The sequence below is a fragment of the Oncorhynchus kisutch genome, linkage group LG14, assembly GCF_002021735.2.
Source record: "Oncorhynchus kisutch isolate 150728-3 linkage group LG14, Okis_V2, whole genome shotgun sequence".
Classification (NCBI taxonomy): domain Eukaryota; kingdom Metazoa; phylum Chordata; class Actinopteri; order Salmoniformes; family Salmonidae; genus Oncorhynchus; species Oncorhynchus kisutch.
The window spans coordinates 35,397,166-35,414,021 of NC_034187.2; positions in this window are offsets into that span (position 1 = coordinate 35,397,166).

The window sequence follows — 16,856 nt, forward strand, 5'->3', positions numbered from 1 at the left end:
CTCACAGACCTGTCAGTTTTTCTTAAGAAGCCCTCCTGTTCTCCACTCATTACCTGTATCAACTACACCTGTTTGAACTCGTTAGCTGTATAAAAGACACCTGTCCACACACTCAGACTCCAACATCTCCACAATGGCCAAGACCAGGGAGCTGTGTAAGGACATCAGGGATACAGTTGTAGACCTGCACAAGGCTGGGATGGGCTACAGGAGAATAGGCAAGTAGCTTGGTGAGAAGGCAACAACTGTTGGTGCAATTATTAGAAAATGGAAGAAGTTCAAGATGGTGGTCAATCACCCTCGGTCTGGGGCTCCATGCAAGATCTCACCTCGTGGGGCATCAATAATCATGAGGAAGGTGAGGGATCAGCCCAGAACTACACGGCAGGACCTGGTCAACGACCTGAAGAGAGCTGGGACCACAGTTTCAAAGAAAACCATTAGTAACACACCATGCCGTCATGGATTAAAATCCTGCAGCGCATTCAAGGTCCCCCTGCTCAAGTCGGCGCATGTCCAGGCCCGTCTGAAATGTGCCAATGACCATCTGGATGAACCAGAGGAGGAATGGGAGAAGGTCATGTGGTCTGATGAGACAAAAATAGAGCTTTTTGGTCTACTCCACTCGCCGTGTTTGGAGGAAGAAGAAGGATGAGTACAAACCCAAGAACACCATCCCAACCGTGAAGCATGGAGGTGGAAACATCATTCTTTGGAGATGCTTTTCTGCAAAGGGGACAGGACGACTGCACCGTATTGAGGAGAGGATGGATGGGGCCATGTATCGTGAGATCTTGGCCAACAACCTCCTTCCCTCAGTAAGAGCATTGAAGATGGGTCATGGCTGGGTCTTCCAGCATGACAACGACCCGAAACACACAGCCAGGGCAACTAAGGAGTGGCTCCGTAAGAAGCATCTCAAGGTCCTGGAGTGGCCTAGCCAGTCTCCAGACTTGAACCCAATAGAAAATCTTTGGAGGGAGCTGAAAGCGACAACCCCGAAACCTGAAGGATCTGGAGAAGGTCTGTATGAAGGAGTGGGCCAAAATCCCTGCTGCAGTGTGTGCAAACCTGGTCAAGAACTACACGAAACGATCTCTGTAATTGCAAACAAAGGTTTCTGTACCAAATATTAACTTCTGCTTTTCTGATGTATCAAATACTTATGGCATGCAATAAAATGCAAATTAATTACTTAAAAATCATACAATGTGATTTTCTGGATTTTTGTTTTAGATTCCGTCTCTCACAGTTGAAGTGTACCTATGATAAATTACAGACCTCTACATGCTTTGTAAGTAGGAAAACCTGCAAAATCGGCAGTGTATCAAATACTTGTTCTCTCCACTGTTGGTAGCTTTTTCCCACAGGGTTTTTGTGGGTAGTTAATTTCTGTTTAGTGTTTGCACCTTACAGGACTGTTTCGGTTATTCTCTTTGTTATTTTTGTTATAGTGTTCAGTTTTAATAAAGAGAGCATGACCACTTACCACGCTGCGCTTTGGTCCGATGATTCCTCATCTTCCGACGACGAATATCGTTACATAGGGTATGGGCAGGGTTCAGGTATCACTAAATTGATCACTAACGTTTTGAAGCTGAGACATTTGCTAGTGATCTGATGCACATTTTAAAACCTAAACATCTAAAAACATTTAACAAGACTAAGCCAACGAAAGAGGACATAACATTGAACATTTAAATGTAACACTTAGCTCACCCAACTGACAGGACCCAACCTGCCTGAACTCTTGGCTCTGCCATATATAGGTTTATCAGTCTCGGGCAGAGTCTTGCAAGAGTCTTGCAAGGCACAGGTGAGAGGAATTAGTTCATTCTTCTTCTTCTATGGTATTATGGTGGTCCGCAAACAACTTTAAAGGTATATTCCGCCACTCAGTGGATGGGGTGAAAACTGATAAACGTTAACGCAATAGGGAGAAGGGAAAGGTGCTAAAATATTCTTCTAATTTTAAAAAGTAAACCAAATTAAAAACTGTACACATTAAGTTGAATTGAAATGTCTATTCAGATCCATACACAGGCTCAGGAACCTCTTCATTCAGAAATCATTTTGGCTGTAAAGTCCTGGAGATCCAGAAATCTTTTTGCCGCCTTCACAATGATGTCTAGCTTCTTAGATGTTTTATCAGTTTGACTAGCGCAGTTTATCACAACAAAGTCCACCTTCTTCACTGTTAGTGTGTCGGGATCCTTCTCCTGAACGGCATTCACTGTAGGCTGTGGAACTTCCAATACCATCTTATCTCGACTCACTCCATAGCTATTTTCACTGCCTCCACATAGGAGACCTGCTGGATGGTCAAGGATCCAAGGCCTCAGATCAGCTTGGCAAATGACTGACAGATAGCCAGACCGCCCTCTCTCCCACAGGAGAGGAGAGGGGTTGCTGGGACGGTTTTATGACACCTCACGCCAATCGCAAATTGTATGCAGCAGATGACTCCTTTTGGTCTCTAGTATCAAGATTGGAATGTCTTTGTTACAGAGATATTTTGCCGCTCAAAAACTCTAACGTCCAAAGAGGGAACTTTGGAACAATATTTCTAAAATACAATATTAAGAATGGTCAGTGGGAATCTAAAGAATAATCATGTCATATTGCTTTTCATTTTATGATGTTATTAAAAACTGTATCACGGAAATACTGTAACTTGAAGAGCTTTCACACTGTGCATATCAGGTTTACATCCTTTATGTTGTGTAGGAAATATGAAGAATGATTAAACTATTTCTGTTAAGATAGGAATGTGATTTTAGTTTTCTAAAGAGATAGTTTTCATGTCCGCTGCACATTAACTAAGCCACGCCCCGAATGAGGTCAGAAGAGCGTGTCAGTGCTTAAAAGGACTCGCTAAGAATTATCATACCAGACCAGCAGACCTGAAGCGTGAGCTAAATGTTAAAAATGGGTGAAACTCTCAGACCAGAAAGTGTGGAGTTGTGGCTACATGTTGAAATGGTTGGAAACGTAGAACTTTGAATCTCAGCACGAGGTGAAGAAGATACAGACTAGACTTTAACATTGACAGTCTGCAGCTGTGCATGTAAAAGTGGTCCTAGAACTTTGGCTATCTACCCGAGGAAGAGAAGAGGCAAGAACCTCATCTCAGACATTCACTGGTGAATCATTGAAGCCACAGACAAATAAGAAGGACATTGTGACCTCTGGTGGACAATCAGAGCCTTACACCCACGGGAGAGCCCACTGAAACAACCTTCCGACAGGGCTTGGTTCTGGCTGAGATAGATGACGAATGAAGGCATTCACCATGTAAATACATTTGTTACTTTCTTACCCATAAATGTCCCTTTCTCTATCTCTCTTTTCCCCCACCCCCTCTCCATCTGTGTAACAAGCCGTCATATCTTGTCAGTCCACTAGGGACATTTGTCTCATGTCAGTGTGTATGTGTATTCTGTGTTATTATTTAGTTGGTAAATAAATAATTAACTCAATTTGTGTAGTACTCAATAATCAGAAAATGCTGGGGTTCTTGCAGTTTCAAGAGGTCTGCAATGTTCAGAATGAGACTGATATGAGGTAATGATTAATAAGTGACTGTTATCGATATATAACTGATATATATATATATATATATATATATATATTCAGATCCGTATATTCAGATATATATATATATATATATATATATATATATATATATATATATATATATATATATGCACACATCTTCTTGAGTTTAATTCAGGAGATGGTAACTCATTAAACAACTTATTCCGTGGTGCCCCAAATTCCAAATAAGTTAATTGTTACATGATTAATTTAATCGGGTAACAATTAAACATAGTGGACTGAATAAATAACAGTCATCAGATTGATGAAAGTCACGACAAAGGGCACTCCGGTAATGTGATTCCCATAATAATTACAGCAATGCGCTTCATCTGACTATTCAACAATGACATTTATTCCTTTGACAAACACTTACCTGGTGTCCAAACTTCTTACAATTGTAACACTTCGGCGGCTTCTGTACATACAGTCTCACTGCATATCTCACATACCCAAGTTTTCAATGAGTTGGGAGAAACATTTCATCAAACGACAGTGAAACTGATAGACAGAAAGAAGGAGAAACGCCTATCATTCTGGTCAAGCGATGTGCGTCTACCACCCCTGGCATGTTATTCTAAACAACACAGCCTATATGTCCAATGAGATGCAGGAGATGACACCTTTAACTGGTGCACTACTCTGAAATCATAGCTTTCCACATCACATAATTCCACTTTTCCCAATTCGTCAGGCCCCCCCAAAAAACATCCTTCGACACGAATCGCACTCCAACCATAAACTGCTGTTAATTTCCAACTTTAGCCCTTTTTACTCCACTGTTCTTCACCATCGCCCACTCAGTCTCACCAGCTTCACTTCTGTAAGTCGCTCTGGCTAAGAGAGTCTACTAAAATGTACTAGGGGATTTTGTAGTTGTGAAGGGGTTGACTTATTCTCAGGTATTGATGGAGCTGGCTCCTCCACTGCAGAACCTGTTTGGAGAATTGTGTATCCTTCATCCATAGCTTCAGTAATATGTTTGGGCCTGCAGCAGATAAAATAAATTGGCCTGTGGCACACATCTAGATCAATATGCTAATACTGGACATGTGCAATAATGGATTTATTTTTTTCATTCTGATTTTTTCAGGGGGTGCTGCAGCACCCTCAGCACCCTTACTTCCCGCAGCTATGCCTGGCCTGGGAGCTGAATAACACATTGTTCTAAATGAAGGGCCAGAATAATAGCATGGACGAACCTGGGTGTGTATCCTCTGTGAATTTGTATCGAAATAATTTATATAATAATATAAAATACTAACGAATAACGAAAAGGTTCCTGGAGTATCCTTTAGGGGTTCTTCAAATTGAAACTGTGGGGGAACCCCTAAAAGTTATTCGAAGAACCTTTTGTGGGAAACCCCATAAATTCTTCAAAGAATCCCAACGCTCTAACCACTAAACTACCTGCCGCACCATGGAAGTCACTAGATAGGTTTGCTTCCAATCGCGAAAGATTTTCAGGCGACTATTCTAAAATCTGCATAAATAAAATATGTACATTTTCCCATTAGAGATGTGTTTCCATCAAATTGGTTTGTTGCGTATTAAAGTATGTGCGTGATGACGTAGTGCACATGAAAATGTGTTTTGCGGTTATATTCCTATGTTGGTTTCCATCGCATTTTCAACTCTACTGATGGTTTTCTCACAAAAAAATGTTTTGTTATATAGTGATTGTGCCCATTCTGGTATTGGCACATGCGCCATAGACACCATTTTGCAGTTAGGTTTACAGTGCGTGTATAGCCAATACATGATATGATTAGTATAGACAAAAGAGAGAGATTATTTTAATTTGTCAAATGGCAGTCAAGCATCGATCATCATGTCACCAGAATAAGACCCTCAATATTTATTGGAAAGGCGCATCAAGCTCATCATCACCTTGCACTTTCACTACCCTGTGAAGTTCATCATAATTTATTTCATCTGTAGCTTTATAAACTGCGTGCTTTCCCGAGTCAGAGTGGGAGGTCCATGTGTTTATGGATAATTCCATCGCCTGACTCCAAGTGTACTTCCAGATGATGGTTATTATATCAATATTTGCTCATAGAGGCGTTTCCACAGCCAATTCCTTCATAATTAATTTTAGACACAAAAAGATTCCACCATGTCGAATGAACAAATGATCTGTCAGCATATACAATTGTACCAACACTTCCTTCAAACACAGCTGTCGTTATTATTTCATTTTTCATTAATTATGACTTTACTCACATAAAAACAGTGGATGGAAATGTGGTTTCAGAGTGTCGAATTTAGACAACAAAAAATGTCATTGCTAATTTCTTATGTGAGGTTTATTTGATCAATAGAAGTTCGTAATTGTTAGGTTGTTAATTAAGAATGTACTGGTATAAGTGGACGCACGTTCGCTATCTAAATAAATCGAGTTGTGCCTGTTATTCACACGCGTATCTGTCCTCTCATTGGCTAGAATGTTCCCATCTGATTGGGCCTCTTCCATATTTGACGAAATGTATTTCCAGTTTTAGAGAGGTCACTCGACTATCTTGTCAATATAATATAACATCTTTGGGTCTGGCTACCTAGGTAACTAGTCTTGGGATGGCTGCAGAAAGGCTCATATCAGCGGTTTCTGACTACCCAGAATTATACAACTCAACTTTGACTTCATATAGAGACCCGGTAAAAAAATTAGACGCATGGAAGGCTGTGGGTAAACAATTGGGACTGAAAGGTATGATCTGATTCGCTAACAACGTTAGCATACATTTTGGCTAACTTACGTTAGATAGCTAGCGCTAGCACGAGTTTAACTTGTCAATGCTCTAGTTAGTTATTAAGTATGACATCAGACTATTGAATAGATTGCAAACAACATTCAGACCGGCCTCGCCATCGAGGGTAATCTCCAGGTATAGCTAGCTACTGTTTTGCCTGGTTAGTTTCAGTTGTTTGTAAAACATTTTTGCAACTGTTCCTCTGTTGTTCTGTTAATTAAAATAGTTTAGTTAGTTATATTGTATTAAATAGTATGCTGCGTGCCTATGTCAATATACCGTGGAGAGTAGCTAGTTAACATGCATTGTGGCAGTGTGTCACGATTTGTTTACTTGTTAGCTAGCTAGGTCATTAGCTCACCATCATATGTAAACAATGAATGGAGCAAAAATGCATTACATTTATACATGTAAATATCATGATTTATATCATTAGATAACCATAGCCTATCAGCTGTGCAACGTTTGAATTCTGAGTCAGTTTTTTGGATGCCACAGGGAGCTGGCCCATATTGACTCCAATGATTCCCACAGTTGTGTCAAGTTGGCTGGATGTCATTTGGGTGGTGGACCATTCTTGATACACACAGGAGACTAAGCGTGAAAAACCCAGCAGTGTTGCAGTTCTTTTTACAAACCGGTGCACCTACCACCATACCCCGCTCAAAGGCACTTCAATGTTTTGTCTTTCCCAGCCACCCTCTGAATGGCACACATACACAATCCATGTCTCAAGGCTTTAAAAATAATATTTAACCTGTCTCCTCCCCTTAATCTACACTGATTGACATGGATTTAACAAGTGACAGCAATAAGGGATCATAGCATTTATCTGGTCAGTATGTCATGAATAGAGCAGGTGTCTTTAATGTTTTGTACACAGTGTGTGCTGCTGCTACTCTGTTTAGTCACTTTACCCCTACCTAAATGTACATATTACCTCAACTACCTCGTACCCCTGCACATTAAGTCCTTGTATATTGCCTCTTTATTTTATTGTTACTACTTCAAAAAATAACATGTTTACTTTTTAACTGCATTGTTGGGAAAGGGCTCTTAAGTAAGCATTTCACTGTGAAGTCCACCTGTTGTATTCAGCGCTTGTGATAACTAAGTTGATTTGAATTTAACTCTAATGTTGGCAATATAATGTCAATATTGGAGTGAAATTCTTGGCTATGGTAGTGCACACCTTTTTATCCACTGACTGCATAACTGTACACTTCAGAGAATGGGGACCTTAACGCATCCATGGCTCGTGATTTTTTTTTGAGAGTGGTTAAACCTATACTAGCCCTTGATCATTTGCGGTACAGTATTGGAAGTGTAAGGGAGAAAGCAGAATGTTGCCTAGAATTTGAGCGTTATACCTACACCATCCCTCAGCTTTAGCCTATACCAAACTAGGCCGAAGTGGCGTGTTTCCATTGAGCCAAACAATAGACTCAGTCTTGTTTCAACTAACCAAATATGTAGACTAGGGGGTTAACAAAATTGGAAGACTAAATGTGTGTGAACACAGCTCATCAAAATGACCATGTCATAAACCATTTATTACACTGTTATAGCCATAAAGAAAAGTACAAAACAGATTACTGTCAGATGGTAACTTGCATGTCCTTTTTTTGTTCCAGAGGAAGATGCCCGAAAGAAATGGAGAAATCTGAGGGATGTGTTTACGAGGAAAGTGAAAGCAGATCGGATTCGTGGTGGCAAAGGGAAGGCCCTCAAAAAATGGCGATACAGTGAATTAATGGCATTTCTGATCCCATACATACAGCGAGGTAGAGGCACTGGCGGCAACAATAGCACAGAGGAGTTTGATGATGGAAAAGATGACACAACTAGCAACTCTGATGTCCTGATTGATCTTGATGGAAGTGTGGTTGATACCAAGATGTCACCACCTTTGGACAACAACTTACATGAGATGACATGGAAAGATTCCTGGCAAACAGCTGGACAGGGAGACAATGAGGATGAGATGTTTTTCATGAGCCTTCTCCCTCACCTCAAGCGGTTACCTTACAAGAAAAAGTGTGCAATTAAGCTGAAATTCCACCAACTTCTCCATGATGCTGAATTTGAGGACGCAGATTAGTGAATATATATTTTGTATCAAGGATTTGGGACTTTCTTAGGACAGAACATTTTGATGGAAACGCACACAAATCTTACAAATTTCTGAGTTTGAGCCCACCAATGATGTTTCAGTGTGGGAGTGATGGACGGGAGAGGGATGTAGTTTAATGACAACCGAACTGAGTTAGAAAGATTATTTTTTTTGTAGCGTAATATTTGTGGAGAGGGCTGCTGTAAACATATAGACCCTTTTTACATTATATATATATACAGCGGCTTGCGAATGTATTCACCCCCCTTGACATTTTTCCTATTTTGTTGCCTTACAACCTGGAATTAAAATATATATTTCGGGGGTTTGTATCGTTTGATTTACAACTTTCCTACCACTTTGAAGATGCAAAATATATTTTTGTGAAAAACAAACAAGAAATAAGACAAAAAAACAGAACTTGAGCGTGCATACCTATTCACCCCCCAAAGTCAATACTTTGGAGGGCCACCTTTTGCAGGAATTACAGCTGCAAGTCTCTTGGGGTATGTCTCTATAAGCTTGGCACATTTAGCCGCTGGGATGTTTGCCCATTCTTCAAGGCAAAACTGCTCCAACTCCTTCAAGTTGGATGGGTTCTGCTTTGTACAGCAATCTTTTAAGTCATACCACAGATTCTCAATTGGATTGAGGTCTGGGCTTTGACTAGGCAATTCCACGACATTTAAATGTTTCCCCTTAAACCACTCAAGTGTTGCTTCAGCAGTATGCTTAGGGTCATTGTCCTGCTGGAAGGTGAACCTCCATCCCAGTCTCAAATCTCTGGAAGACTGAAACAGGTTTCCCTGTATTTAGTGCTATCATCATTCCTTCAATTCTAACCAGTTTCCCAGTCCCTGCCGATGGAAAAACATCCCCACAGCATGATGCTGCCACCACCGTGCTTCACTGTGGGGATGTTGTTCTCGGGGTGATGAGAGGTGTTGGGTTTACGCCAGACATAGCATTTCCTTGATGGCCAAAAAGCTCGATTTTAACACTTGTGTTTTACTTTTTTGAATTTTTTGAAACAAGTAATTTTTTAAATTTCACTTTACCAATTTGGCCTATTTTCTGTATGTCCATTACATGAAATCCAAATAAAAATCCATTTAAATTACAGGTTGCAATGCAACAAAATAGGAAAAATGCCAAAGGGGATGAATACTTTTGCAAGGCACTGTACATACATAAACACTCACTCCCGGTCAAAAGTTTTAGAACACCTATATATATATATATACCTATATATATATATATATATATATATACCTATATATATATATATACACACACAACCGTTCAAAAGTTTGGGGTCACTTAGAAATGTCCTTATTTTTTAAAGAAAAGCAACATTTTTGTCCATAAAAATAACATCAAATTGATCAGAAATACAGTGTAGACATTGTTAATGTTGTAAATGACTATTGTAGCTGGAAACCAATGATTTTTAATGGAATATCTATGTAAGCGTACAGAGGCCAATTATCTGCAACCATCACTCTTGTGTTCCAATGGCACGTTATGTTAGCTAATCCAAGTATATTAAAAGGCTAATTGATCATTAGAAAACCCTTTTGCAATTATGTTAGCACAGCTGAAAACTGTTGTTCTGATTACAGAAGCAATGAAACTGGTCTTCTTTAGACTAGTTGGGTAGCTGGAGCATCAGCATTTGTGGGTTTGATTACAGGCTCAAAATGGCCAAAAAAAATACATTTCTTCTGAAACTCGTCAGTCTATTCTTGTTCTGAGAAATGAAGGCAATTCCATGTGAGAAATTGCCAAGAAACTGAAGATCTCGTACAATGCTGTGTAAAGCATGGAGGAGGAGGTGTTTTTGTGTGGGGGTGCTTTGCTGCTGACACTGTGATTTATTTAGAATTCAAGGCACACTTAACCAGCATGGCTACCACAGCATTCTGCAGCGATACGTCATCCTATCTGGTTTAGGCTTCGAGGGCTATCATTTGTTTTTCAACAGGACAATGACCCAACACACCTCCAGGCTGTGTAAGGGCTATTTTAACAAGAAGGTGAGTGATGGAGTATCAGATGACCAGGCCTCCACAATCCCCCGACCTCAACCAAATTGAGATGGTTGGGATGAGTCGGACCACAGAGTGAAGGAAAAGCAACCCGGGTGAAGCTGGTTGAGAGAATGCCAAGAGTGTGCAAAGCTGTCATCAAGGTTAAAGGGTGGCTATTTTGAAGAATCTCAAGTATAAAATACGTTTACACTTTTTTTGGGTTACTACATGATTCCGTATGTGTGATTTCATAGTTTTGATGTCTTCACTATTCTACAATGTAGAAAATAGTAAAAATAAAGAAAAACCCTTGAATGAGTAGGTTTTCTAAAACTTTTGACTGTGTGTGTATATATCATTCAGAAGACTTAAATGTTTATAACTTTGAATTTAATTTGTAAAAAAAAGATGACTTGCATATTAACGTTTTTTTTTTTTACCATAACCGTCTAGTTGGGGCACCATATGTTCTTTCCTCTGGTCACGTTCATCTTTGATAGTCCTACAGGTATGCATTTTGTTCACTCCTGTAATATTCTACAGTCTGGTTTGCAACTGAATTATTTTTTGTTGTTGAGTAAATGTTCTCCAAGCTAGCTAGTGTAATGGCACAATGGTTTGTCTTTTTGTCAATTGATCTGTTTTTGTTTTTCAACTTTGAAGTTGTATATTTAATTTGTTTTTTTTAGACCTTTTGTTTTAGCTTAATAAAAGTTGTGGTTAAATGCTACCCCATGCTTTACTCAAGAGTTTTGTAGATCTGAAATTCTGCTGCATTCATTTCACTATGGCATTGTTGCTGTAATTTTTTAGCAAGTTAATTGCATTTGCTATATTCAAGTTTGACATTGCATTCAGATCACACTTTACAATTACACATTTGTAGGGCCCAGGGGCACATTACCTAGTCCTGTCCAGTGGTAGGCCTGATCACCGACAACGATGAGATGGTCTATAGGGAGGAGGTCAGAGAACTGGCAGTGTGGTACCAGAACAACAACCTCTCCCTCAATTTGAGCAAGACAAAGGAGCTGATTGTGGACTACAGGAAAAGGCGGGCCGAACAGGCCCCCATTAACATCGACGGGAGCTGAAGTGGAGCGGGTAGAGAGTTTCAAGTTCGTTGGTGACACATCACCAACGAACTATCATGGTCCAAACATACCAAGACAGTTGTGAAAAGGGCAAGACAAAACCTTTTCCCCCTCAGGAGACTGAAAAGATTTGGCATGGGTCTCCAGATCCTCAAAAAGTTCTACAGCTGCACCATCGAGAGCATCCTGACCAGTTGCATCACCGCCTAGTATGGCAATTGCTCGGCATCTGACCATAAGACGCTACAGTGGGTAGTGCGAACGGCCCAGTACACTGGGGCCAAGCTTCCTGCCAACCAGGACCTATACAATAGGCGGTGTCAGAGGAAAGCCCATAAAATTGTCAGAGATTCCAGTCAACCAAGCCAAAGACTCTGCTACCGCACGGCAAGTGGTACAGGAGCGCCAAGTCCAGGACCAAAAGGCTCCTCAACAGCTTCTACCCTCAAGCCATAAGACTGCTGAACAATTAATACAATCGCCACCGGACAATTTACATTGACCCCCCCCTTCCTTTTTGTACACTGCTGCTACGCACTGTTTATTATCTATGCATAGTCACTTCAACCCCACCTACATGTTCAAATTACCTCAACTAACCTGTACCCCCGCACACTGACTCGGTACCGGTGCCCCCTGTATATAGCATTGTTATTGTTTTTCTTATTGTGTTCATTTTTATTATTACTTTTTAAATGAGTCTACCTGGTAAATATTTTCTGCACTAAGGGTTGTCTTCAGACTGGGCCATCTTGTCCTCCACTTCATCATACATTTAAAAACCACTCAGGTCAGCTTTGACTTAACACTCCTATGCACAAGTTGATTCAATCTGTAACGCTGAACAGCTGTGCTACAGCACGATAGTAATGAAAGGCAATGTTCCTGCGTTAGCGGAGACTACATTTACGGTAAACACTTCATATGTCAGCTCAATCGTAAATGACCTTTTAAAGCTATAGAATCCTTCATGGTGAAACTGCTGCGTCCGCCTAGCGATATTACAACACCATTTTTTCCCTCTCAGACCTCATTGGACGCACAATAGAAGAGCGCAATATGTACTGCATTTTTTTTTTACCATGATGCTCCTCAGCTCGATAACAATAACGGTGGTTGGGGTGGCCAGTGGCTCTGTTTCAGCGATATGGATTGAGAAGCTGTTGCGAAGACTTCTTTGAAATTGCTCTTCATCTGACATTGGTTAAAATTAAATGTGCAGCTGCAAATGACATTTTCTGCACCTCTCCTCAGCTCGCCCTTTCAAGGAAAGAGATAAGGAGACCTCACACTTGTTACAATAGAGTGATCAAAGTTCACAAAATGCATGTATCAACCTTCAAACAAACCATTCACACAATCCATTCACGAACGCAATCAGTGGGGCCATTGATTATTAGTAGTTGCAGCATCCCTTTTAAAGCCAATTTACGTTTGATCAGAAAATGTGGTCGGAGGCTCTGTACGGAGGGTGTGACACACAGGATTGGGTAGGATACTTTCTAAATGTAATCCGTTTCAGTTACTAGTTACCTGTCCCAAATTGTAATCAGTAACGTAACTTTTGGATTACCCAAGCTCTAATGTAATCTGTTTACATTCAGTTACTTTTAGATTACTTTCCCCTTAAGGGGCATTAGAAGAAGACAAAAATGTATGTTATGACTAATGACTATCTATTGCAGGATAAATCAGTGTTAAAGTTTACATAGCTGGTCATATGGATGTAAAATTTTGCTTTATGGGTTGGTTATGTAGGCTTCTTCTAACACATCGCTTTCCAGTACATATAATATTATTAAATTATATCTTTACATTAATATGTATAATTTACAAGTCCAAAAATAGATGTAGCAACTACAGATTGCCCCTTTAAGTCTATCAAATGTGTGCAAGTTTGAGCATGTGTCCATTAGGCCTGTGGATGTATTGTTTTTATCAGCATGAATTAGATTGAGCAATAAAGCCCCACTTTTATTCCATAGGCTGGGATCCTCACTATGCAGCTGTTTCAAGAGCATATTTTTCACTGGCTGTCCACTGGTTTTAAAAACAATGATTGGTAGGCAGCTTAAACTTCTTGATTTTCAACAATTTTTGGGTTCAAATAAACATTTAGATTTGTGAACAGCCATCTACAACAACCACAATCCGTAAGGCGCAAATAGCTAAATGAGAGTGCAGCCGTGTGATTCACATCAATGTACTATGTAGATACCAATAATAAGTGACATCCGTATCGTCGTAGACTAAACCACTGCTGTCATCCTTACCTCCAAGCGTTTATTCAAGTTGGATAATCTTTGGATACCGACAGCAGTCGCACCATTGGAAGCCATAGCTTGGACTGTAGCCTATAAAAGCCTATTCCTGCTCTTTTCCCGCAATCCATCAAACACATTTGACGTGTCATCATAGTGGTCTCTGAAAACAATCTCTCACTCAACGTCAGAAAAACGAAGGAGATGATCGTGGACTTTAGGAAACAGCAGAGGGTGCACCCTCTTATCTACATCGACGGGACCGTAGTGGAGAAGGTGGAGAGCTTGAAGTTCCTTGGCGAACACATCACTGGCAAACTGAAATGGACCACCCACACAGACAGTGTGGTGAAGAAGGCGCAACAGAGCCTCTTCAACCTCAGGAGGCTAAAGAAATGTGTCTTGTCACCTAAAACCCTCACAAACTTTTACAGATGCACAATTGAAAGCATCCTGTTGGGCTGTATCACCGACTGGTACGGCAACTGCACCGCCCGCAATCGCAAGGCTCTCCAGAGGGTGGTGCGGTCTGCCCAACGCATTACAGGGGGCACAAACTACCCGCCCTCCAGGACACCTACAGCAACCGATGTCACAGGAAGGCCAAAAAGATCATCAAGGACATCAACCACCCGAGCCACTGCCTGTTCACTCCGCTATCATCCAGAAGGTGAGGTCAATACAGGTGCATCAAAGCTGGGACCGAGAGACTGAAAAATAGAAGCTATCTCAAGGCCATCAGACTGTTAAACAGCAATCACTAGAACATTAGAGGCTGCCGCCGATAGGCATAGACTAGGCCAATAAGGAATGGAACACTAGTCACTTTAATAATGTTTACAAATGGCATTTACTCATCTCATATGTACATACTGTTTTCTATACTATTCAATGGTATCTCATTCACTTAATAATGTTTACATATCTTGCATTACTCATCTCATATGTATAAAAGATTAGCATTTTGCCATGTCCTTTTAGTCTGTTTTGCCCTGTAGTCGCTGCCATTTTGGAAGCCTTCATTAAAGGCCTCTAGAAGGGCAAGCGATATAAAACACCAAATATTCATTAATATGCTATAATTTGTAAACATTTTATTTAGCAGCCAACCTGCTTGCACCATTCCCCTGTAATTACTGTGAAATACAAACCCCTCCCTTCAATGAATTTCAGAGCCCCACCAGTTTTGAGACCCATCTGTTAAGCCCCAAAAATATTTATTGCCTGATTTGCATGTTATTTTGGCATTAGATTTTTGTTACATTGTTTGCAAACTGATCAGTGACATGAATTCACATATCAGTTTGCAGGTGTTTCAGCCTAGCTCAGTGCTTTCAATGGTGGTGGGGCAGACAGCAGAAAATACAGAGCGTAGGGGTTGGTAATGTTCTCTAGTGGCGCCGTGATTGGCTCAGTGTTCTGTCACTCATGGGGACACTACGTCACTGCAAAATCTACGGATAGAGCTCGAAAATTCAAGCACCTTGGGTGATGCCGTGGAGTTACAGTAGAAGTGCCCATCCAATAAGGCTCAAGGTCATTGGCAACAGATAAAATGACATCAAATTACGTTATATCTACCGTAGCTTTGATTGGACTGATCTTGTCAACATCATCATTTCTAAATCTTAGCTAGTAAGCTAGCAGTCATCATCATGAAACAAATTGACAATCTACTGGCAAATCCTTTTCAATCTTTGGCAAATTAAGAGAAATGATAGATAAAACGTATCAGTGCTCATCGGCCATTGGACATCAACGTTACACAACAAGTTGGAAATCGCAAATTCAACAATGAGTGGTTTGGAAGGAATCAGTGGCTGACTGCAAGTGTTGCAAAGCAATCACTAGCCTGCTATTCAGTGGAGTGGGTGTGTTGTCCAAGTCTGGATTTAAAGGTCTATTTTCCAAGCTTAAAAGGATAAACATTTAACACAGTGGGACATAAAAGGTAGAATACATTTGCTATGCTGTCAATCAAGCATGACTTCTGCCGTGTTCAAAACAACTGTAAACTCGGAATTGGGAAATCTCAGACTTCAATGAGTTCAAGGCAAATGAGTTCAATCTGACTGGGAAAAAATGTTTTGAACGGTCATCCATTTCGGAATTCCAAGTCGGGAACTCTGGCCTCTTTCTAGAGCTCTGACGTGAAGATCACTGACGTCATGATTCCCCAAAATTTTTTCTTCTGTTTCCCAGTTGTTTTGAAAGCACCATAAATCCAGAGAATGACAGACTTTGATGATAGAATTTGCCCACGAAGGACTGCCACGCCACCTTCCTGTTCAAGTGAGCACAGCACAACATGGTGAGTTCAGAAATGTATTGTATGCTGCTGCATAAATTATGTAATATACCAGGGAGATATGTATACTATAGCTAAGAAAGTATTACTAAGTGTATGTTGTGTAGTAAGATGTTAGTAGCCCATGTGCCTCAACCTATTCATTTAGTCTATTTACCCCTCTTAATTTTGCCTAAGACATCTGACTTGGTGGTGCACATGTAGCCTATAGCCTGTTTTAGAGAAATGTAATCATTGAATATTGTCTGTTTAAATGCCTCCTTTATTTATCTTAAGGTTCTGACTTGGTGTACAGGGAGAATACTGTAAGAATGGCCCATATTCTGAATTCTGTCACTGTACATTTCAAAAGTGCTGAAAATCGTTATATTGACATTATCTGTCCTAGCTAGCTCATTGTCTCAATCGAAATTACAGATACTCTAATGCCATAGTTTGTACATCTTAATTGTCAGTAGAAACCACATCTATTTAGGCAAGTCATCCATATCAGCTATGTTTTTAAAAAAAAGATAGCTGAATTTACTGTTTAGCTGCCAGATAAGGCTCCGCTGATAGCCAGGTGTAACAGTTTGTGGGCATCGTTTGTCACCGTTATAATGCAATTATTGTATTGTGTTGTGGCTTTGCTGGCATGCGTCCCCCCAAAATATTTGCGTTTTCCCCACCAGGGTTTACATGCTAAAATCGCCACTGATTA